The 23,775-nt window shown below is 37.0% G+C and overlaps 1 pseudogene; it reads right to left on the bottom strand.

Moving 5' to 3' along the window:
- The window catches only part of LOC129046669 (uncharacterized), a 70,911-nt pseudogene that overhangs the window by 43,202 nt on the left and 3,934 nt on the right, over window positions 1-23,775 (bottom strand).

The raw sequence follows: 23,775 nt of genomic DNA, 5'->3' as shown, positions 1-23,775 counted from the left end.
CATTAAACTTCAGTGCATAGGTTCGAAAAAGGAAAATATTGCTTTCCTGTCTCCATCTTCTCAATGACTACTCTCTATCTTGCTACCCAATAATTCTAACAGATCAGGGTGTTTGGCTTTTGCTGTGATATATTTTTGGTCTAGCTACCTCTTAAGAAGGATACATCATCTATTGGGAAAAAAATGGGAAAAAAATCCCAACAAAATGATCCAGTATATAATTGAAGAATGTCCTTGCCATTTTAATTCCTGTGCTCCCAAAGCACAGCTCTAAACAAAGCATCTTAAAAAATGGATATCTGATATCCTGATCCATTATCTCTGTTACCATCAATGGATGGTAAAACGATATTTGAGATCTGTTATCATTAAACATTATCCTACCTGATTATTCCCATTTTATCTAGTCTGTTTTATGGCAGAAACTATCCCACACCTCTGGCAATTCCATACACTACCTTCTAGATTTCTTTTCTTTTTTAGGACAGCATGAATGGCACATTGTGTTTTGTCACTAACTTATGACTGTAGCATGGCCACACCACCTAGAGGGACACAGACCTGGTGATGTTTTCTGTTCAGACCTAAATTCTTTTCCTTTCCATACCCAAACTCCTACTGTGTTTTGTACTCCTTAGGGTTAGCTGTTTCATACAATTAAACGGCAATTTTAAGCTCCTGGTTGTGTGAAAATGTCAAATTCAGGGCTTATTCAGGTGTGCATATATAGAGCAGTTCTCTCCACCAAACATTTTCATTACTTTTCAAATTACCAGCATGTTTTGATGAACAAATCTTGTTTTAAAAAGTCAGATGTGGTACATGCTAGACTAACGTAGGCAACTGCATTACAACTACAATTAACCATTCTTTCAGGCATTCCATTACCAAGTTTACCCACTGAGTCTGAATTCTAGAGGCTGATTATCATTTTTTTAATCAAAGAATGCAGGTTTTAAAGGCTGCAAAGTCAGTGCCCTGACATGTATTGCAGGTTTCCAGCAGGGAGATATGAGTTACTCAACTGTTAAACATTTTTCTCATGACGCCAAGCATGCAATTCAAGCAACTGCTATTGCAAATAGAAGACCTGGCTCTCCACAACCTTGTTCATTTTAGGATCATCAGGCACCACTGTTATCTGGTGAGAGAGCTAAACTGCATGCAGATGCTCAGGAATAGCCCTACAGAGCACCTCATTTTATAGGTATATAATTCTTGGGTCATTTATTTATGAGTTCTGTGTCACCACTGAGTAGTCCTGCCCAACTTAGTTGGCTTTTATATTAGCTAGCAAATACTGAGTTTTGCTTCTGGTTGTAATCTAGAGATTGGAGTCCTGATGTTGCTCCTCCCAGAACCAGAGTGGCTAAAGCCTATCATTTTATCAATCCCATTCATCTACTTGGATACCCTGTCAGCCGTGTAAGATATATGCTGGAAGATTATCTACATTTTAGTTCATGTGGTCTAAAGCCAAGACAATGACTAGAAAAGTCATATTTAATTTAATATGGAGATGAAATTATGCTTCTTGTGCAATTGAGAAGTGACTACTTATTTAATGAAGTCTGGATGTTAACACCAGCTGTCTGAGGAAAAAAAACATAGAAAAGGTGGACATAGAGGTGCAGTAGGCAGAGGATCTGCGTAAAAACCTCAAGAGCCATTCTCCAAAAATTTCTTTCTGGGCAAAGATCCAGCACTACAGTAAGAGACTTTTGCACGTCTGGGCATAAATGTATGAATTCAGGAAAGGATAGACACATGAAGTAACAGAGAGAGTTACTGAGTATTTTATCAATTCACATGAAATTTCCTAAATGCTATGAAGACATTGTCTGAGGTTTATATCTTCCAACTGTGCATATCATTATGATTCTGATTATGAGCTGATAATAGAAACTAAAATCCTGCCATGCAAGTGATCACATGGGCCAGATCTCTGAGGATCTCTGATATTCATGACTCAAGTTTCAAACACATAAAAATGGTGCTCATTTCAAAAATTATCATTTTGAGATGACAAAACATTGATCAGCAGATTGCCACATATAAGACTTAATACATCTGAGTGAAAATTAATTTTCACCTTACTTTCTTAAGTATTCTTTCTTTATTTAAATAAAGTATGTTGTACCTTGCTTTCCAAAATTTGACCATATAACTTGAAGTATGTCCCCTTTAAAAATAAGGAAAATCATATCATCAACCCCTGAGAAGTGGAAGTTGAGAAACACATGCAAAGGTTCTTTACAACTTGCACTGCCAGGCAATTTGATATTCTGCTGTAGCAAAGGAGTCAAATGGCTTTGTCTTCTCAGAATCTTCCATGTAAAACAGTGCAGCAAAGCGTGTGTTTAACCTGGAATGCGCTGTTCCCACTTTACACCAGGATGAGCCATTTGCCAATTGAGTTCAGTCTCCTGCCTCCCACTTGCAAAAGGAGTTTAGTTGGCTCTAACAGCAATCTGCACTCTGATAAGGTTGATGAGAGAGGCCAGAAAAAACAACAAACAAACAAAAAACAGCAACAAACCCCTTTGGTGAAGACCTTATACAGTGTATCTCTTCCATATTCCTCAGTTTGGGCTGGTCCACCACCACCCCAGTGCGCAGTGACTCTTCGAACAGCCATTCCTCCCTCTAGACTTCCAGGTTTATCCCTGGCCATGCAAAATTTCACAATTGCTTCCCTTTGCTTCCCAAACCATCTTTCAAGTCTCCAGTATGTGGTCCAATGGATTGGATATGCTTTCAAGTGAGATTACCTCCCCCTTTCAAATTCCCAGCTTAATTATGCTGGAGACAAGGGTGGCCTACAATAAAGACCTTGCTTCCACTTCACAAGCCACCTGTTATCTTCCTCGCCAACCTGTCAACTCCTCTGCTGTTTCCCAGTCCTGCTGCTCGCCAGCCCACTGTGCCATCTGCACAGCAGGAATTCAGAGATAAACTTACCAAGTGTTAGAAGTCTCAGCTTTGTCTCTGAGCCGGTGCTGCTTTGTGAGCAGAATAATTATTCTGGAATAAAAGTAAGTTTCATTTAAGTATAATGTCTGCATGGAAAGCTACTCCAGAACCAGGGATAGCAAACTAATTTATTCTGTTCTAGCTCTGTTGGTTTGCTTCCTCTTTTCTACAGGGCCCAAGACTACCTTACTCATACAAGCTCTATATGGATATAACAATTACATTAATCTACAAAAAGAATTAGAAAATTACTCAAAGTGGAATTTAAAAATTTACAGCAATTTTGCAGAGTAATATTTGAAATATTTCTGAAACTGGGGAGAAGCTGAAATGCCGAAATCTGATTACTCAGAAGACTATTAGAAGGCTTCAGAAGACTTCTTTCCCAAATGTTATTAAAAAAAAAAAAAAAAACAACAAAAATCCCCCAAACCAAACAAAAAGGAAAAAAAAAACCCTATCAACCAGAGATCAGCACAGCCTAGAAACTGGACTAAGTGCTATATGATAAACTGGAAGAGATTATTAGTTTTCAACCTGAGAAAAAAGTTCCGCTCATCTATTATGGTTAGTGGCACCTTGCCACAGAAACTCGGGACCTTAGTGTCAGTTTCTGGTGCCAGGTGCCACTGGACCATTATTGGCCCCAGTGTTGCATAATGCTGGGTATGGCCTGACTACATAAAGTATGGAACAATTACCATCCCAGAAAATTCACTGTTACAGCAAAGATCAAGAGAAACAGAATAACAGAAGATGGACATATAAAATAATACAAGGAAACTATGAAGGGGATTAATTCACATGGCACAAAGCAGTCCTTGTACACCAGGAGCTTAATGCTTGTTACTTTAGATCAGAGAGTATGGTAAATGTTAACCTTAAGAATTAGCATAAAGTGCATTAAAGAGGATGGTCTGGACCATCAAAGTGTCTCTCCCAAGCCTACAAGGCAGCACAGAAAAAAAATCACCTTAAATTCCATGCTGGAATATTGAAACTGTCATCATTCATCAATGGGAAGAATAGAAGTTGATCATTCTATTGTGAATCAGAGATGATGGAGGGGGAAAATATTTCATATTTTGTTCAATTCAGATTATTGTGGTATCTTGTCTAAACTGGTGCATTTGAACTATGCAAGCACTTTGCATGATAAACAGCAGAACTCTTTATCAGTCTTGAATCATGATGCAGAAATGGGTAATTCACAGCTAGCTTTGAAAGGGCTTTTGATTTAAATAACGATCTCCTGTTTTAGGTCAAGTGCAAAATCCTACTAAGTGCAAATCACAAGCAAACAACACTCTCTTATCTCTTAAAACATCACACATATATCTCATCCCAAAGAAAATAAATCAATAATTCAAAATACTGGCATTCTGGCAATGGAACACCTTGCCTATAATATATGCCTTTCCCCTCATGTGCCTTTTGGGGAAAGATTTTATGAAGCATATTTTAAAGTTTAACGAATCATTTTCACGTTTTTGTTTTTGCTAGTTTTACAGGAAATGCATGAAAGTAATTTTGAAACAAGAATACCCCTTGTGTGAAGATGCAAGCTAAGCTACAGAAGTCTTCTGAGCACACTCAGATTCAGAAGTTACATTATCTCTGTTGCCTTTTCTCATTAAATAAAATGCAATCACACATGACTCTGCAAGGTGATTTTCTTTCACATGTAACATTCAGTAAAAAAGATGTCTTTGTGCATGTCATGGTTTCTACTTTCCCACTTCTTATCTGCATTTTAATCCAGGTTACCTTTTCTTCTTGTTAGTTCAGACTTTGTAGCCGGCTTTAATAACATAAGAATGCCATGATGCAAGCACAAAGGTTGTGTAACTTACCTACCATGGTAGCTTACCTACCAGGAACATGGGTACTGTAAATAGCTGAGCTGGAGTTGAAAATAATTAAAAGAATGTGCACTGGGCTCAGTTGTGAAAACAACATAACTGCAGTGGCAACACAGGCCCATCATCAAATCCTCGTTAGAGCAGGTATTTAACTACACAAAGAGTACTGTCATGTCTCTGCACAACGTGTCTTTAACAGACTCACTCAAAACTTCACATGGAACTCAAGATTTTGAAGTTCAGCTTTGGTTTGCTGCAGAACAAAACCAAGATATTCCACAATTGTGGAACTGAAATGGAATAACGTATTGAATGTATAAGCAAAGAGATTTCAACCTCACTTTTTCAACACCCTAAACAACACTGCCCTGCATGCTTGGTTTCCCGAGAGGGTTTGAATTTCTGTTTTTCTCATCTAGTCTCCACAGCAGATACTACCCTAGGCCTGATAAATTCTTTTTGACAAAAATGCCATTGAAATTCATTTTGGGGGGAGGGGGGAAACATTTCAGCTGTAGAGCTTCAGGATTTGCCTAAAGTCAGCATGTATTTCTCAGTCATTTGTTCCCTGTTGAGGAAGGGGTGGCTTATATTTGCTAAAAACAGTTTTCAGTAAGAACAGCACAGTAAAGTCAGTGCACCCTGTCCTGATGAAAATGTTTGCAGTGCAGCAGGAGACACTCCAACTCCTGACATTCCATAAACTCATCCTTCTCAGCAACGTCTGCCCATGACACTTTCTTCCTTCCACAGAAGGAGTGTTGCATGCTTATCTCATCCTTAACATCAAGAAAAATTAAAAATCAAGGAACTCTTTTAAGGTCAGGCATGTAAAAGAATTTTTTTTTTTAAATGGAGTTTTAGTTTAGACTTAATGATAGGTGCCTCTCTAGGCATGAGACAACCTGATTTATCTAGGTTCCCCAGGACTTCCACTGTCAAAGATAGACAAAGTTAGATGTTTACTTTTTGAGAACAATAAAAATTTAAACAGGTTTCCAGTTTTTTCTTGCTAACCTTTTAGTCTTCACAAGTGTTTTCAAACAGGCTAAAATAAGTTTACAGTTATTTTAGTAAAGAATAGGATTTATGCAGCTCTAAGGTTTCTTAAAAGAGAAAACTTTTAGTAGATCAATTACCTCCCCCAGCTGCTTGCTACTTTAAATTGCTCTTAACATTTAATCTTACCTCTAAAAAATATAGTTTCTAAACCTTGTGTAGAGAATGTGTAAAGCTTTGTTGCATTTTTCTATTGTTTTCTGAGCTTTACCTCATTTTAACTATTTGAAATTGAGAATTTGTAATCTCTGCCCTGTCCAATATTTTTCATAAAATATTTCATAAAATTGCTATAAAGGTAGAAAAATACGTCATTTATCCAAATTATTTCATATTCTTTAATTGAACTCTTCTGATTCTCTCCCCCATCCCAGCACAGGGAGGGAGTGAGCTGCTGGCTGGGGTTAAACCACAGCACTGAGCCAGAGGTGCCTGTTCAAATGTCCTTTTTTAGTAGCTCAAGCCAGTATCCTTTTTTGAAGCTTAATTCAGGTAAATTTTGTCAAAGCCTTGGACTGCAAACAGGCCACCCTGCTGCTGCCATGTGCTTTTGGAATGCTGTGACCCAGACTGAACAATATTTCTGATGAGACTGCATTGGTTATTTGTGAAGAAGCTTCATAAATTCTTTCTGCATTGCTATATTATACTTTCTCTTTTCTGTTCACAGCATTGATATTTAATAGCACATGAGAGCTCAGCCTTCCACCCAAGCTCAACACAAATTCTGTCAAATATTCACTAATGTTAAAAGATGAAAAATGCTAGGGGAAAATGACCATGTAAAGAATTCTGTGATAAAATGCTTAAGGCTCAGACCATGCTCATCAATTTTCCTACTGTTCTGCGACCTCTGCCAGTGTAGGATTTTGCTTCATTGACTGCTAGATTCAACATTCTCTCTAATGTTACATAATCATCATTCCTGCAGGGAACTGATGGGAGTCTTATGGCTGCTACCAGGAAGATGAGCTGACTACTAAGTTACTTAGGACCAAATTACTTCCCAGAATATCTTGGGAAAAAAAAAAAAAAGAACAAATAAACAAACAAAGCACACCACAGAAAATTCTGCTCTATATTTCATAGAGCAGTCACACCATACCACTAGGAATCATGGAGATAAACAGTCTTAAGCCTCTACATGTGAGAAAGAACAGGATTTAAAGATATTTATGTCTATCACACTTTTTAATTTGTTTGATTAATCACATTTCTGTTTAGTGGGAGGGATTGTACAACTTCTAACTCTGTCTGTGAATGCCTAGCTCAGGGAATCCACTGAAAAATTCACTCACTTGAGTCACTTGTGAAAACCTTGAACATTTCAGACATACTTCAGAATGTTGGCTATTGCCTCTATTGATATTAATCCCTCCTCTAAAATGAGAAATTATATTTGAAAAATATCTGATGCAATCAGGTAGGAAAGATAAAAGAGACAGTCTACTGATCACAAGTAAATATCTTAATGTAGAGACATTCAGAATTCCCAGTATACTGGGCTCTCTGCTCCAATTGCATATTTCCACAGCTTGGCAATAAGCCTTTCCACTATACACAACATTGCTTACCATGCAGCCTGAGAAGTTAATAAATACCAAAAATAGATTGATGGGGAAAAAAAAGTTTACAAACCTTTAAAATTCCAGGGGCCAGTGAATCAAAATAAATTTTTAAAATAAGCAATTTTTTTTTTTATACCTTTTCAAGTTTTCTTACTCTTATTGGACTTTATCCATTCCAAATTAAGTTCCCTTCTGTATTGCCATTGTGTTCCATTTCTATGTCAGGCCTTTTCATCTAGCTCTTTCCCATAAAGAAGATTTCTGCAAGGTCAGCCAGGTGTGCTTTTAAACTTTTTACAGGCTGTTGCAGGAATCCCACAAAGATACATCTATGTTATCTGAAAAATCAGTGGGAAAAGCCAGAGTTTAAACCAAGTTTGTCACAGACGCCTCTTTACCAGTTATCATTGAACTCCAAAAACACTTAATTGAGGGAAGAGAAGCTGATGAAGATTCACAGCTAGCTAATGGCTTTTTTTTAAATAGGACATTCATTTTAATCTATAGTATTTACAAGCAATTATTAGCTAGAATATAGAAATAGCAATTCATAGTTTATTTGTATGTTTGCTAAATTTGTGTTAGATAATTAATTTAAAGCATTTGAATTTTATCTATAGATTCAGTCTATGGATGCTTTAAAACAGTGAACAAGAAAAATAGCAGCCAGGATCTAGAAATATAAAGCAGTCATAGAACAAGATTGAAGTTCGCATCCACTTTCATGTCTTTTATATTGCCAGGATATTTTAAATGAGGCTGTGTTTCATCCAAGCATCAAAATAGGAAAATGAACTCCGTGTCTAGATTGCAACTCTCATTACATTTATTTTAAATAAAGCTGCATAACAAGAAATAAGTATTGTCTGAGTGTCTCCAGTGGCTGAAGTGGTAACAGAATTAGGATATTTTTGTTTTGTTTGGTGAAACTTTCAAAGTATACAAAAACTTAGGTGTTTGTCTAATGGTATTTTGAGCAATCTATAAACCTTAATTCCCACATGAATAAATATAACAAATGAAACCTCAGGGGTTTTCCTAAAATACCCAGTGCTTAGACTGTGCTTTGACATGCCAAATTATTATTAAAGTCTGAGTTTTTATTTTCAGTCTTTGGTTGATTTTGTGATTACATTCATTTCATTCACCATTTTTAATGTGTAGAATGCAGACTTCCTGGGGCAGGAGCTGCCTATACTCACATGTAGGTACAGCAGCTATCTGTGCAAAAATTACTGCGTCTGTTACCAAACTCTTCCATCTCCCAGCTTCACTCTTTGTCACTTCTAATCCAGCTTTCATCCTATCCTAGCTCCTCTGGACTGCTGCAATTTTACTTTAGGTTACCTATGTAAACTAGATTTAACTAACACACCATGACAGTGCTCATCTTAATTTTCTCTTGCCGATACATACTTGGGCTACCTCAGGGCTTGTTAAGAGCTTTCAAATGCAAGAATTCTTGTTTTGTAATCAAAATAGTATAGAAATTTTTAGTCCATTTCTTTTGTTTCTACTGGTTTGTGAAATTCGTGGTTTCACTTCATTTTTATTGATTTACATGTTGCTGCAGACAAAGGATTTGGAACACTGAAATTTGTTTTCTTTTCTCAGACCTCTTTTTCTCAGCAAAAGGAGGTCTGTTACTCTTCCTAACAGTGCAACTACTGCTGATAGCAGAGTTCCAGTGCTAAGCAGCCAATGTAAGGTGCACTGATTCATGGTATAGAAATAGCTATTGAATCAGCAGTGATTGTACTTCTGGTGTCAGGTTCAACAGCAACAACAAAACCGATCCCTGCTAACCCACAGAAATGGAACTGGTCAGTGCCAGACACGGAGTCTTTTTTGGAATTCATTTGTTGTGTATCAAAGCCACATTTCTAGACCTGGTTATTTAAAATGAAAAATAGATTCTTCGCTATCTTTCATTAAAGTATTGTGAAACACTCTTCTATACTTTAAACAAAGATACCTATTTAGCAAGTAGTTTCATATCATTGGAAAACCATACATTTTGTTTACTAGAAATGTACCAGAGAGACTATGAATAGAGAAGAATAAGGCTTCTGAAGGTGCACCCACAAAGTTTTGCTTTTCAGGGTTGATATTACAAGTAATTAGCTTGACATTTAATGAATGACATTTCTAAGGACTGCTAAAGCTGGATTAACAGGCAAACAGAACAACCTTTTTCTGTTTAGAGAAGATAGTAGCATTGTTGCACATTTTATATAAAGTGATTTTGCCAACTGATGTTGAAGACATCTACATTCATTAAATACTTGAAATAAAAATTCTCTCTCTGCTAACTGAGTTTCTGGTGCTGTGGACTTAGTACAAGCTCTGATAAGAGTTGCTGTGGTAAAGATGAGCAGGCCCATATTAGACTTAGAATAAACTGACCCTCAATTAAAATTGTGTGGTTTTTCCAAGCAAGTTTAAAATCATAAACAATTTTTCTAAAGAAGGGAAAAGAAAAAAAAAAGAAAAGAAAAAGAAAAGGCAGATCTGTTGAAATTATATGTTCTTAAGCTTTTCCTAGGCTTTAGAATTTAATTTTATATTGGCAAGAAACTCTTTAGAAGGATCAGGAATGCAAGTGTTAGCCTGGTTATCCAACCCAGAGGATATGTTTGTTTACATGAAACACATTTCAAGGGCACTTAGAAAACCACAGTAATTCAAGAAATACATCTGAAATTTGGTCTCATTTCCTGCTTATATTAAGAATGAAATTAAGTGTTTATGTCATGATAGTCTCATCAGCTTTATTTTTGTGCATTAGAAATCTGGAAATCTCTTCCAAGCGCCTGTAATATCAGTCTCATTCACACAGTTCAGCTGCTGGGTTAGCACACCCACACCTCACCAGGGAAGAGAATGGAGTCTTCAAACCAAATGGAAGAAATCTGGTTATAAATAGAGTTCCCATTTAGCACCTTTTCCTTTTTTTTCTAATTTCTGATGGGTTTTATTTCACTGCTTAAACATAGATAAGGCAGAACTACAAAGTTATCCTGCTTAAAAAGAAATGTGAGCAAAGCCACCGACTCTTGACTCTTTTATTTTCCTAACCACATGAAAGCCATCAGTGATAACATGGTCTAGTGAACCAAGTGGCCCGGTCTTGAGACAGTATTAGCATGTACACAAAAGTTTGGTTTAGATCTGGAGTATGAAAGAAAAAAATGTGAAATTCTAGAATGAGTGAAAACAGTATCAAATGTCCTTTCTTCTATATTCCTAAGATTTTTGGAACAAAAGGACACATATTCCTTTTGCTCTTTCATTCCTTCCTTTACTAATTCCTTTTACAATTTAAAAGAAAAGGACAGTGACTGCCATAAATTAAAGGGAAAATAATTTTTTTTCAAAGGCAAGTGATGCTTTTCAAGAAAATTCTCATTTCTAAAAAAGATAAAATCTTAGTAAAATCAACAGCCCATAGTTCTCAGCAGTCTTGAATGAGTAGAAACACAAACTCAGATATAAATTAATACAGGGCTTTCCATTGCAGTGCACAACTAGTGCTTGCAAATAATCAAAATATGCCACTACAAGGGCTCGCCTCCACCAAAGTATGATTTGTTTTACAAAAAATAGAGGTATTATAAGCACACTCCTCAATACTTTGGTGGTCCCTGTCAATTACTGTCATTGCACTAGCATAGGGACATTGATAGAGGATAGCCCTGAAATTTCCAGTTCAGAAAAGACACTTCAAAAGTGTCTTCATTGACACTCCTTGACATCTCTCCTACTACATCTCTTGTTGGCCCCTGCTACTCTCTACATCTGACCCCACAGCTGATATTCTCCCTTCAACTCCTTGTGTAGCTGATCCCCTCTTAGCTGCTCCAGCTCATTTCCAGCCTCCCAGCAATACCTGTTTCACAGCCTTTCTTTATTTCAGTCATATAAACCTTTCCATTAAAGAACTCACATTCTGCCCACAAGGCACTTCCATGGGCCTATTTTATTGTAGTGAAAATGCAAACAACAGGGAAAAGAATCTTGTACACACATGAACGAATTATGCTCCGTCAGAAAAAGCCCTTTGAACTGTGGTTTCTCTCCCTTCTTCCCCAGCCCTTGTCACCATGGGTTATTTTTCAAATGTGCTTTCACAGCAGCTCTTCATTGAAGTGAATGGTACCACTTTTAGGACCTTGGTATTTGTGCAGTAATTACTATTGTTCAACCCTGTGTTTAATAGGCAAGTGAGAGGACTTCTAAAAATATAGCAGCCGTCATAAAGATTGCTTACAAATCCCTTCAGAAATGCAAAGCTGTGGTCCCAAACAAACCCTGTTCCATTCAGCAGTTTTCTGTTCAGCTGTAGTGCAAAAACACAAGATAAAGAAAGAAGAAGCAATACTGGGTCAGAAGAAACAGAGGAAAGGAATAAAGACTGCAGTTCAAACAACTAAGGCCTTAGATGGGAGAGTGAAAGTCTGTTTTATCACTGCTGCAAACTGTTCTCTTTTCAATTGCTTCAAAATCAAGGGAACTCTAATTTGCTCTAAACAGCTTTTGATTTTATCAACAAAGCATCAAAGGGCCTGAGCAATACAATCTTTTGTAAAGGTCAGATTGTTTTCATGTCTTAGAAAGCAAAATCTCCTCACCTTTTATTTTATGATTCGAACTTTATTTGAAAATACACCATTTACTTACAGTGCTACAGATCTTTTCTCTCCTTTTCTTTCTGCAAATCTTATTTCCAGCTAACACTGTCCTTTATGAAATGAAATAGTTTACATGTTTTCCCTTTAAAAAAAGCCCCATTGGTTCTCTATCTTCATGTTACTAAATAAATATGGGCTTTGGGGGGTTTTTTGATAGATGCATAAGCATGAACTGGATGAATAGAGAAAGAAAAATAAACAGTTCCAGAGTTTCCTGTTGTAGAATGGAAGTGAGCCATCATAAAACATAGCCCCCACAAATTGTGCTAAATGGTTTGAAATTACACTTGTAATAGTGTTAATTACCAATAGCCCAACTATTTTAGGAGAACATAATTGAAAACCAGTTATGCTGGAATCTAAAAAGGGTAACATCTCTTCATCTGACACTATTTGTCTTCTTTTTGATGGAAAAAAAAAAGTAATTTCTCTTACACAATAAGGAAGAAAATAGGTGAATGTACCTGAAGCAGACAGGACTAATTTGACTGTTTCTTAAAAACCCATTTATACTGAGGAGCCAAATTGAATCCCAGCCTTGATTTTCTCCATTCTACCCAGGTGTGATTAACTATAGGTCAGCTAAAATGGTGATGGGAAAGGGAATTAGAGCAAGACTTATGCTTCTGCTGGAGCTCAGCAACTTGCCAATGTCCCTTTGGAGAGGAAGAAAGGGTGCAGATGTTCTTATACTGAGTGAGCTCAAGAGAGAGTGTGATTCTGCAATCCCCACATTTAGTGATGAGTCTGAGCAACATGCAAAGACCTCCAGCTTTTGGCAGTCCTTCAGCTCTGAAGATCAGATTTTCAAAACCATTCAGCTGTCCTAGATAAAGCAGTACCATCCAATACTTGGCCTTTCAGCTTCTGGCCTCTATTGCACCAAGTCTTTAATTCAGAAAACAGATTTCCTATTAACATCATCTGTTAGGCCAGGGAAGGAAAACTGATTTTCATTGTAGAAGCTAATTTTCATCAAGGCATTCAGAAGTGCTAATACTAATGTATTATTTCATGTGGGACCTATCTGTAGAAAATATAGGTTTGGCACATATTGATAGATGGCTTCTGGGATTCTCTTTTCAGCACCAGATCTGTCATAGCCTAACCATGAGAATATATATATACTAACACTGACTTGGACAAACTGAATCAGGCCTTGTTGGGCAGAATGAGCCATTCTGGAGAGAGCAATACCCTCTTATTGAGTCAGGCCAATAACAGTTGAGTGGTCTTGCAAGTGTTTCCAGCATAGCATTATTTTTTTTCAAAGTATAAATCAGCTGCCTAATTTGCAGCACTTCACTCAACACTGAGATATTTCTCAACCATGCTTTTAGATAAATGGGCAACATGAGTTTTGTTACCAGCCTTTCCCATCAAAATTGGTCACTGATTTTCCTTTCTAGTACTCTGTTTCCAGCTGCTTCGAGAAACTGCAACTATTGAATCTGGCATTTTCTCTGCTGAGCAAATGTATCCTTAGGAAAAAAAAAACCACCCAACTGAGGAAATCTAAAACATCAAAAACTCAAAAACAGACTACTAGACAAAAACTGAATTCATTATTCTGCTAGAAAATCATTATTCCATATGACAGAAATAGAGGTGGGCAACAAAACCAAAAAGCTGAACTAAGTTCAAACCAGTGCCTGATTGTGACTCATCTCTCTGTTCATGAATAAGGATGAACCAAGTCAATGAAAGGTTTCTGGCATTATGTCCTTATCATCAAATATGTTTGATTTCGCACATATTTGTCATCATCTTCTTTGGCTTGGATTGTTTTTGGCTGACAGAAATAAGTTAGACCTTTGAACTAAGACACACCTTGAACTATCTCACTCACTGAAACAGAAACATTCTGTGCTCTATCACCTTCTATGAGGAATAACTCACAGCAAATAAAGAGAGAGAAACAGCCTCAAAGTTATGTTCAAAAGATTTTGCTGAGAGGAGAAAGAATGAGAACTGATCTCCAGATCAACCTGAGGACCTTTAGGCCCTTGCAGGCCACAGCTGACTGCAAGTAGTAAAGAATCAGGGCTTTTCCACAGTTTACTGAAACCAGTCTAGTCCCTCTGTATCCTCTTACTCATATGAACTTTATTCAAAAAATGGGTAGAATGCAGGAAAAGAAGCTAAAGAAACTCTTCTTCCCTCAGTCTCTCCTTGGCCTCAAGAGGGCCCCATAAGAAGGTGAGTTGTTAAACTCAGATCATTAGTGAGAATGGTTCTTCACATTATGAAAGTTTCAAAAAAAGGCAGGTTGCTATTTATTTGTCATTAACAAATAAAGAGATCATATCCATTCTCAACAATGTGTCTGTACCAACTTTGCTGTATCTATAAGGAAAATGGCTCAGTAGATCTTAGGAATCCATATTTATTTTTACTTATGTCTAGTGATAAACATATAAATATTGCTATTAACATAAAAGAATTGGTATTTGTCCACAGCCTTGGAACGATTGCTTCATGTTTTTAGTTGAGTGAATTATTTAGCTTTTTTTAACAACATATCAAGTCTCTACTACAAGAGGAATGACAATATTCATAATTTAATATGCAGTTTAGACTCAAAAGAATACAACCAAATCTGTGCAACCATTTACAGAATCAGTTTTTCTTCTCAGAGATATGGGAAAAGCTCTGATTGTTTTACTTTACAATTCAGCTGAACTAATGTCATTTGCTAGAAACATTTTAGAATTAATCCTGACATTTTTAATCAAAGAATTATTTAGTGGTTTGGAATTTTTTTACTGAAGAATAAGGTATTAAACTAGTTTGACAGGTGCTTGAATATGTTTGGAGGAATATTGGCACTAATCATTGAATATATTATTGTAAAACATATCTTTCTTGCACAGTTCCAGCCATTTTCACCCTTTTTTATCAGTTTCTAGCTCTTAATGATAAAATCCACTAATCGTAGGGAAAGAATCCCTTTTTCCTCAAAAAGAGAGATAACCTGGCATTTTGGTTTTCTTTTAGTGTATTAAAAATATTTATTTTTACACTTGCATGAACTGAGAAGTTTTAAAGGTACTAAATAGACGTAAAAAGTACTTCTTCTTTGAAATCAGCACTGTGAAGACATAATTATAAGGTCTTTTTACAAAGATATGCATATGCAACAAACATCATCTCATAGCCTGACTTCAACTTCCTCTAGCTACAGCACAAATGTATAGGCAGTACCAGTGTCAGCCATTTTGACCCAAACAGGAAAGGATAACAACTGAAAAGCAACAATGTCCTGTAAAAAGGACAGTTGCAACTAGTTTTCTTTTGCAAGGCCCTGTCACATTTCTGCTGCTCTGTGGAATGGCACCACAGCTCTGGGTGACCCCACAGAGGTTTCCCCTCCTCATCACACACACTGATGTGCACAGCATGAGTGGTGGGAGCAGGATTTGCAGCCTTGTTGCCCAGCAGATCTGGAGCAGATAGCAAGGGTAATCCTGTGTGAACAGACTGGAACAGATTGCTTGCTCCTGTAAAGAATGAGGGACCAAAGTGCAGACCATAACTGCGAGCGAGATCCCGTCTGATCTGAGCTGGGGGTGGACAACTGTAGGCTGCAGCTGAAGCAGCTGAAGGCAAGATGTCGTGTGCAATTTAATCCTGAAGAACAATCAAGCACAGGTTTTCAGAGCCTTTCTTTGTCTTTTTAAACATTATTTGCAAAAACACAATGTGGGTATAGACTAAACATTCCTGTTCATTGAGACAGAAGTATCCTATTGATAGTAGCTTAAAACAGTTCTTTCTTGTCTGCTTGCATGAAAATTTAGGTTTTGAAATGAGTAAAAAGACCTAAACAGAAGGCATTGCGAGACAGAACGGATGTTAACTCACTCTCATTACCCGATCACTTCAGAATCCACTGGCTATTCAGAGCCTTGCAGTTCCTTACATCAAGATTATGGAGTGCAGAGAAAAAAGATCAGAGCAGACAGATCATTTTGCTGTGAGCAACAGCCTATCTGGGACTTCTAAGTGCAGTGGATTAAGAAAATGTTTAGTGGCTATCATGATTCAGTTAAGCCCAGTTAAGTCTGTGAAAGCCCCAAGAAGCATTTATGGCAAACACAATTTTATTATCGTTTCTGTTTATCAATGAAAGCTTGGGTCAGATAAATGTCTTATTTTCACAGAAGTCAGACTTTTTAATCTGTTTCTCAATGCCCTTTGACTGAAACAGATGAAGCTGCGTAAGTTCCTTAGATCTCAAAAGCATTATGTCTTGAATTTTTGCATCAGCTTTTACTGCAGATCTCTTTCAGTCACAATATTTTTACTCAATTTCCATGGGAGGAGAAGAGTTCAGGCTCTCAGCTGTCCCTTATACTACAGCACTTTGGGCCAGTGAAAAGCTAATAGAAGCTAAATTTAGGATTCAAGCAGTAAATGTAAGGGGAGACTCAGCTGAGTATTACAAGATCCATCCTGCAAAATGGAGCTGTCAAACAAAGAAGGCTGGAGCAGTATTACTCTGACTGCTCAGCTGCAGGAACAAGCTGGGACAGCAGGCAGGACTGAGGGATCGGAATCCAAGAGCCGAGGTCAAGGGCTGGAGCAGATAGAAGCAGGTGTTGGGTCTCAGGATCACAGACCAGAACCACGCCCAAGTCCCTAGGGGAAACCTGGCTGATGGGAAAACCATCAGCTAAGCCTTCAACCCAATACCTAAATCCTAGGGAACAGACTGTGGCCAGGGAATCTGACTGCTGCTTGGAGTCCCCACGTTATCCAAGTCAGTTTTGGAAGGGATTTGGTTCATGCTAGAAATGGTGCTGTCAGTCAGACCTTTGCACACGCTCATGCATATGAAGAAACAGGTGTAAAAACTCACAGGAGAACAGATACCTTGCACTTTGGGTTTGAAAGGCACAGCATAAAGAGCTGTAAGCCTGCTTATCAGGAGGGCATTCGGAGATAAATATGGAGCGTTGCTCCTGAGACACATGGATTTACAAAAAAATTGTTCTGAAACTAAAAAATATATATACATATAAATTTGTCTAGCATCAGTGTTGAAAACCTTTTGAAGTTTTGCAGAACATTAGGAAGAACACATCCAACATGAGGAAATTTATAAAAATATCTCTCCCACCAAAAATCAAGATAACTTTTCTTTTCTAATACTCAAAGTTAATCATATTCTATCTATTCTCTTTACCAGAATAGAATTTATTTCTCTTTACCTTTGTGTGTGATATGAAGCCCAGGAATACCATATGGTCTAGAAGAAGCACAGAGTAGGTCCCAAGATGTGCTTTATAAAAATAAAAACAAAGCAACATTTTATTCTTATCTATCTCTACAAACTTACATTGTAAGTTAAAGTATCTTACTGTGTAAAATATTAATTCAAATTATGTTTTTAAACACTTAAAAGTCAAAAATAACCATTTAAATAAATACTAGCTCTTGGGTTTGTGACTTTTTAATGCTTAAGACTATAATTTCTCAATTAACTGTCCTGATTAATCTGCTTAAAGTTGTTACAATCTAAAAATTGCTTTGGCAGAATGGAAAATACATTGATGGCTTCCTTCTGGTTGTTCACAGACTGACTTCTGTCATTGTGGCTGCAGTCAGCTGCTGCTCGTGCTGACATTGTGGGTGTGGAAGTCCAAGAATGAAAGTAAATGAGTGTTTGCTATGGCAGCACTGTGAAACACAGATTTGTCCATTCTGATAAAGAGCACTGGGCAAGTGGCATTGCCTGTAGAGATGCTGTAGCTGTTGTGTGAATCATGGGTGTCAGTGAGATCAGGAAAAACATTTTTGTGAAGCTTCATTCTCTCTGGGATGGGTAGGAGCAGGCTGGCCTGGCTTTTGCTTCTTCACAGCCATACCAATCTATCTCCTCATCTGTTCAATTGCTGCTCTGCAGACTAATTCTGTCAGTTCCAGATGTTCCATTAATCTTACTATTAAAACAATGTGGTTTGTACCCATGGAGTTGGGTAATTTTCAGAAATAAAAAAGCATTTTCTGTTTGAAGAATCAATTCCTGAAAGCTACTCACTGTTCATGAGTACCAGTCCCATATTAGCTGAATTTTAATTCAGTCATGGAGATTGTGCTTTGGGGCTCAGTTTAATATATAAGTACATTTGATATAAATAACTTTATCTAGCATGTTTTAACCTAGCTCCTTGATAATAGGTAATTTTGCAGAAAGCTGGACACATAACACATTCTCATCTCAAGGAACAAGTTTGTGGACAGCTCCTAGAAATGTTGTGAAGTAGCTAAGAGCCACAGCAGCCTCCATGGGATAAGCACAGCTTAGTTTCAGTTCTGGCTTGGAAAAAAGACTACAGAGAAGTGTTGTAGTCAACAGTAACACAAAGAGCTTTTAAAACTGGAACACTTTTTCCCCACACCTGTTATGCAGTCATGGTCACAAGGATTCAGATATGATCAAAAGATATCAGGAAATTCACAGAGAGGAAAACACTATCACAACTCATGTATGTAATTGCACTTGGTTTTTAAGTAGGACATCTTGTAATGAATGCTTCTTTTCCCCTATTTTACTAATTTAATGACCAAAATCATGTTCATTAAGATCTAGGATACAGTATGTATAGGAAATTATCAGAGGTTTATCAGAATTCATCAGTGATAAATGTATGTAACTTCTTGCTTACATCAATACCTTGTGACACCCACTGAGGAGAGTTGTCTTCCAGAGGCATGGTGTGATATTCTGCTTATTACTGAGACATGTTACACTTCCAAAAAAACCAAAACACCAGATTATTATTTAAAGCCTGAGTTTAAATCTCACCTATTTTTCACAATGCACTCTGGAAGTGGTCAGGAGGCTGATCTCAGGTTGTTTGTGGATCCCGAGCAAGAGGGAAAGGTTATGTGAGACTCGCTGGCTGAAAAAGGTTACACTGAAAGCAACACAAGATGAATTCACAAGTATGGCTTATAGTTTATTTTTCCTTGGGAGTGTCACCAGTGGAACCTTGCATGAAGTCACAAGGATTTTGGAAGACTAAATGAGCTTTCCTGAAATTCTTGAAGAGCATTTAGACCCTGATATAAGAGAAGGTGAAAGAGAAATTCCAAAGAGTTTGTAACAGAAACTTACAAGGATTTTCAGTTACAGTATTATATCTTAAAAAAGGTTTTCACAAAGGTGCAGATAACCTCAGTGTAAACAAAAAAAGGAGCCCAAAATATCAGGATTATTGACCTCAATGCAAAATAGATTTGCATGCAGTTTCCCTCCCCTGCGGCTTTTTCTGCTTTCTGGTCGTAATTTTTTTTATTCCCTACTTCCTCCCCTCACTGTGATTCCATTTCTCTTGTTTGTCCAGTCCACACAAGAAGTGCAGGATAAAGGATAACAAACAAGGGAAACCCTTCAAACCATCAAATAAATATTTTAGCGAATTTATTAACATTTGTGCCATTTGGATGGATGGAAGCAGGGGCAAATGCAAGATCTTGCATAAACAAAAACTTTCTCTCTTTTTAAGAATATCTGGAAATAAGCAGACAAAGCTCTGTGTTAGATCTAAAATGTTTTATCTGAGTAGCCATTTCATTGTGCTCATGCAAGGCAAATATAATTACCCTGCTAAACAGATAGAATAAGTCTCTAAAACCACACACTTAAACCTCTATATTCTCCTACCGACATTTTATATCAAATTGAAATTGAAAATATTCCACTAAGAATATTCCTTCAATGGCTAGGATTCAGATGATAAAAGGAAGTTTTTGTCAAAAATTTTGAAACATTATTAAAAGGTCTTTAAAATTGTTTGAAAGGACATTTGATAAACCTTTCAAATTATCAAAAGCATAAAGGGTCAGCTTTGCAGCTGCTGTAAATTATCACCACTTAGGTCAAGACAACAGAAGATTGTGCTCTTTTTTGTAGATATGGTGGGTTATTGCATAACTGATGGTTTTAAATGGGTATTATTTCTGGAGGTATTTTTAGTTTTCTTTTCAGTAGTGTTTTACAGCACTTCAGTCATGTTTTAGTGTAGGGCCTGATCAGAGAATAAGATATGACTTTGACCACTAAAATCAATAAGAATATAAACCCCAGGAGTTTAGACTAATAAGTTTATACATATGAAAAGAGAGTTCAGTTCATCTGTAAGAATGTAAGTCTCTCAAATATGTCATTGCCAAAAAAGGTCATCCTGCATTTTTCAGTGAAATCTTGGGAATAATTTATATATTGAAGAAACAATAGTGAACTCCATAAAAACAAATGTAAAGAACCAATCTAGAAGAACACCTATTTCTAGATTTTGCAGAACATTATGATTTCTCAAAGAGTTTACAGCAAGAAATGTACAGTAAATACAACATATTGCCTGTAAAACGGCAATCAGCTTCTTATTTGGTTTTGAAAGGAAGAACAATTAATAGTCCCGCTAGTCATGCCAGGTCTTACCTGAAAGATAGGAAGCTCTCCAAAGCTCTACTCAAGAGTCAATCCCAGACAACCACTTATTCTCTCTACAAAAAAGCCAGTGATATAACAAAGATTTAAAATACTTTTATTCTGATACATAAAGGCACAGCCAATCCAAGAGACACTAAAGCATCATGTTCTTCTACAAAAGTATGAGAAGCTTCTCAGGAAAACAAATAATATATGCACATACTGCAAACACACATCTTCTCCAGTGCCAGTCTGCACTTAATTCTGAAGTCCAAACCATTATGCAAGTGGACCACACACTCCACATAGGCCTGGTTTATATTTACCAGAAGTGAGAAATCTAGACCCCTTTTAAGTACCAAAATTGCTTTAGAAAAGATCTTATTAGGAATGTACACATTCAGCAATTGTTTCAGAAGTACCAAAGATAGCAGAAACATTTAGTAGCCTTCAAATATGTACATGTAAGTACCATCTCTTTCCCATTGCTCCTTTGAGAAGCTTTCCTTAAACAATAAAATTATTGTCTCTATGCTTACTTCCTATTTATTCCCCAAAGGAACATATTCTAATTTTAGCAACGTTTTATATCTTGTCCTGTGTGATGAATTTGAAAGATTACTATTTATTTTAGTATCCACATAATCATACCATAACTACAGTATGGGCAAATTGAAATTGAAGATGCTGATTCCTATAAGCCCCATCATGCCAGTACAGCACATTGCCAGAGGAGACAAATACGGGGAAGAAAAAAAAAAGAAGCCCTTTAATTTTAGTCAAATAGTGTATGGAATACAGGTGTAACCTGTAATTTGAAGGTAAAACATATATAGCTCTTTTGCATTAAAAATGTGTTCATGTTTGCTTAACAAAGATAAAAGTTTATTTAATGACCAGTGTCATCAGTAAATTCACACATTCCCCAGGGGAAGTTAGGCAGGTTGCATATTTTTGGTCTCTATTTCTGATACTTCCTCAGGTTTTCAATCTCTTTTAAATAGAGTTACCCTAAACCCGTTCTCCTACAAGTTGTACAATTTTCAGTCTCTTAGTTCTTGTAATTAGTAACATGTCATTAGCTCCTCAATCAACAGAGAATTTTCCTTGGAGACTTTGAATTTCAAATGTGGAAATCAAGCAGAAAACTTCTTTTGTTGGCATAAACCTTTCAAGATTTCTGTATTTATCATCAAGTACATGGAAAACCCTTACAGGAAATCCAGAACTTCCCCATGATAAACTGCAGTAAATTACAATTCTGAATATCAAGTACACATCTGTTATTAGACTTAACATTAGCATTAATTCCCCGGCTTTTCCAGCCAATACTGTCTATGTAAGTACAAGCAAGAGTGGTTGCAGATTCCTTTCCAGCCATCTCCTAAAGAAGGGGTGTTTCAGGTCACTACTGGTCTCTGAGATCTGTTCTCTCCTGTTCTCACTACTTGTCTTCAAGCCAACCTTTTCTTCCCCTCTATTGCCTCTCTCCCTCTATGTCTCTTCTGCCCTCAGCCAGCCATCATATTAGATGGCAAGTTGAAATATTAATAATAATAATAATATTCTCTGTGAGAATATGCAGAGGCATTCACATCCAGAAGCATCATTGTCTCTAAGTGAAGGTAGAGAGTAAAAGGAAAGATTTGGTCATGACTTGTGGGGAAAACAAAAATTCAGTGGTGTATCAGTAACCTGTGAATGTATGCAAGTTCTAAACAAACATGTAAAACTCTGATAAAAGCAGGTCTGTTTCTGCAGCATTGCTGCTGTTCTGCTCGATTAAATATTCAATAATTGCATTCTTTCGCTTCTTGCAAAGTGCACGGACCCTGCTCTCTGAAAGTACAACCACTTAACAGCCAGAAACATTGGCCAAGGCCAACAGTAAGGCAGAGCATGAAGTCATAAACATGCACAGATGTTACTATTTGAAAACATTAAAGAGCTACTGAAGTTCCTGAGCACTTCTCAAGTTGTGTTGATTTCAGCAGTAATGAGTCATAAGGGAAGAAGACACTACTAAAATTACATGCCTGGGACACTTTTCTTTGCCACTTACATTTAGGAAAAAAACAAGTGTCTTTAGAAAATCTTAATGGGGAGGAGAGCACTATGGAAATGAATAGATCTGCTTGCTTGTATTTATGCAGTAAAACAAATACAATCCTAATGCATTACACATTTCTGATGATTTCATGGAAAGCTCAGGAGGTCCAATTTCACAAGTATCTAAAAAGGTTAGTGCTGAAGGTTATGGGAAGTTATGCAACTGATTATTTTAGGGAAAATTTTATTTCATGGAATTTGGGGCAGTTTATAAACATAGCAAAGAAAAGGAGATTACTCACATATTCTGTGCCAGTCCAGCAATGATGAATAATTGCATTGAGTCTACTGAAATATTCAGTTAGGTGAGTGAACATGCTCAGAAGGTCTTATTTTTTTAGAAGTCCCTGAACCTTTTCTGAGTTCACTTTAGTAGAAGCTCAAGCCTACTCCACCATGTAGAAACAGGGATTTCATGATGAGCATGGAAACTTACCACAGAGTGCTGATATACTTATGCTCAGGCTAACCTTTCTGTAGTTACCTCACTCTTCTATTACAGAGGAAAAGACCCTCAATTAAGAAATGCAACCTAATAACTCTGTTCACCTTGGCAAGTATAATTCAAGATTTTAGAAAGCTGTCTTTAGGGGAGAAAGCTGAATCTCTGAGAGAATCCTGGCCCATTATCTACTAAAGAACTGTAATTTTTACTGAGGCAGAGTAGAGCTAACATCATACCTTTTACATTTTTACCAGTGGAAGGATAAAGACACCCAGAAAAAGAGATAATTTAAGCTACCACTAGGTTTCTAGCTCAAGGAATAGGGTACCAAAACTGGAAGAAAGTAAAACTTCATGAAAATAGAAATTTCAGATTTTTTTCCCCCTTTGCTGTTGCCATTAAGCAATTCTTTTCTTCCCCTTTAGGAACTGTCTTTGTAGAAACAACATTGTCTTAGACACTTTCTCTCCATGAACGCTCTCATCTTGTCCTGTTCCTAGAGAGAACTACTCAAACTATGCAGTAAGTTGGCAGGTATCAGTCACCACCTCCTTGCTGGGCCCAAACTCAGCTAATGAAATGAACCAGTGCAAGTTCCACATCACCTTTTACAAAAGGATCACTTATA

Source organism: Molothrus ater, chromosome 4 (genome assembly GCF_012460135.2).
Source record: "Molothrus ater isolate BHLD 08-10-18 breed brown headed cowbird chromosome 4, BPBGC_Mater_1.1, whole genome shotgun sequence".
NCBI lineage: Eukaryota > Metazoa > Chordata > Aves > Passeriformes > Icteridae > Molothrus > Molothrus ater.
This window is presented reverse-complemented; position numbering and strand designations above follow the sequence as displayed.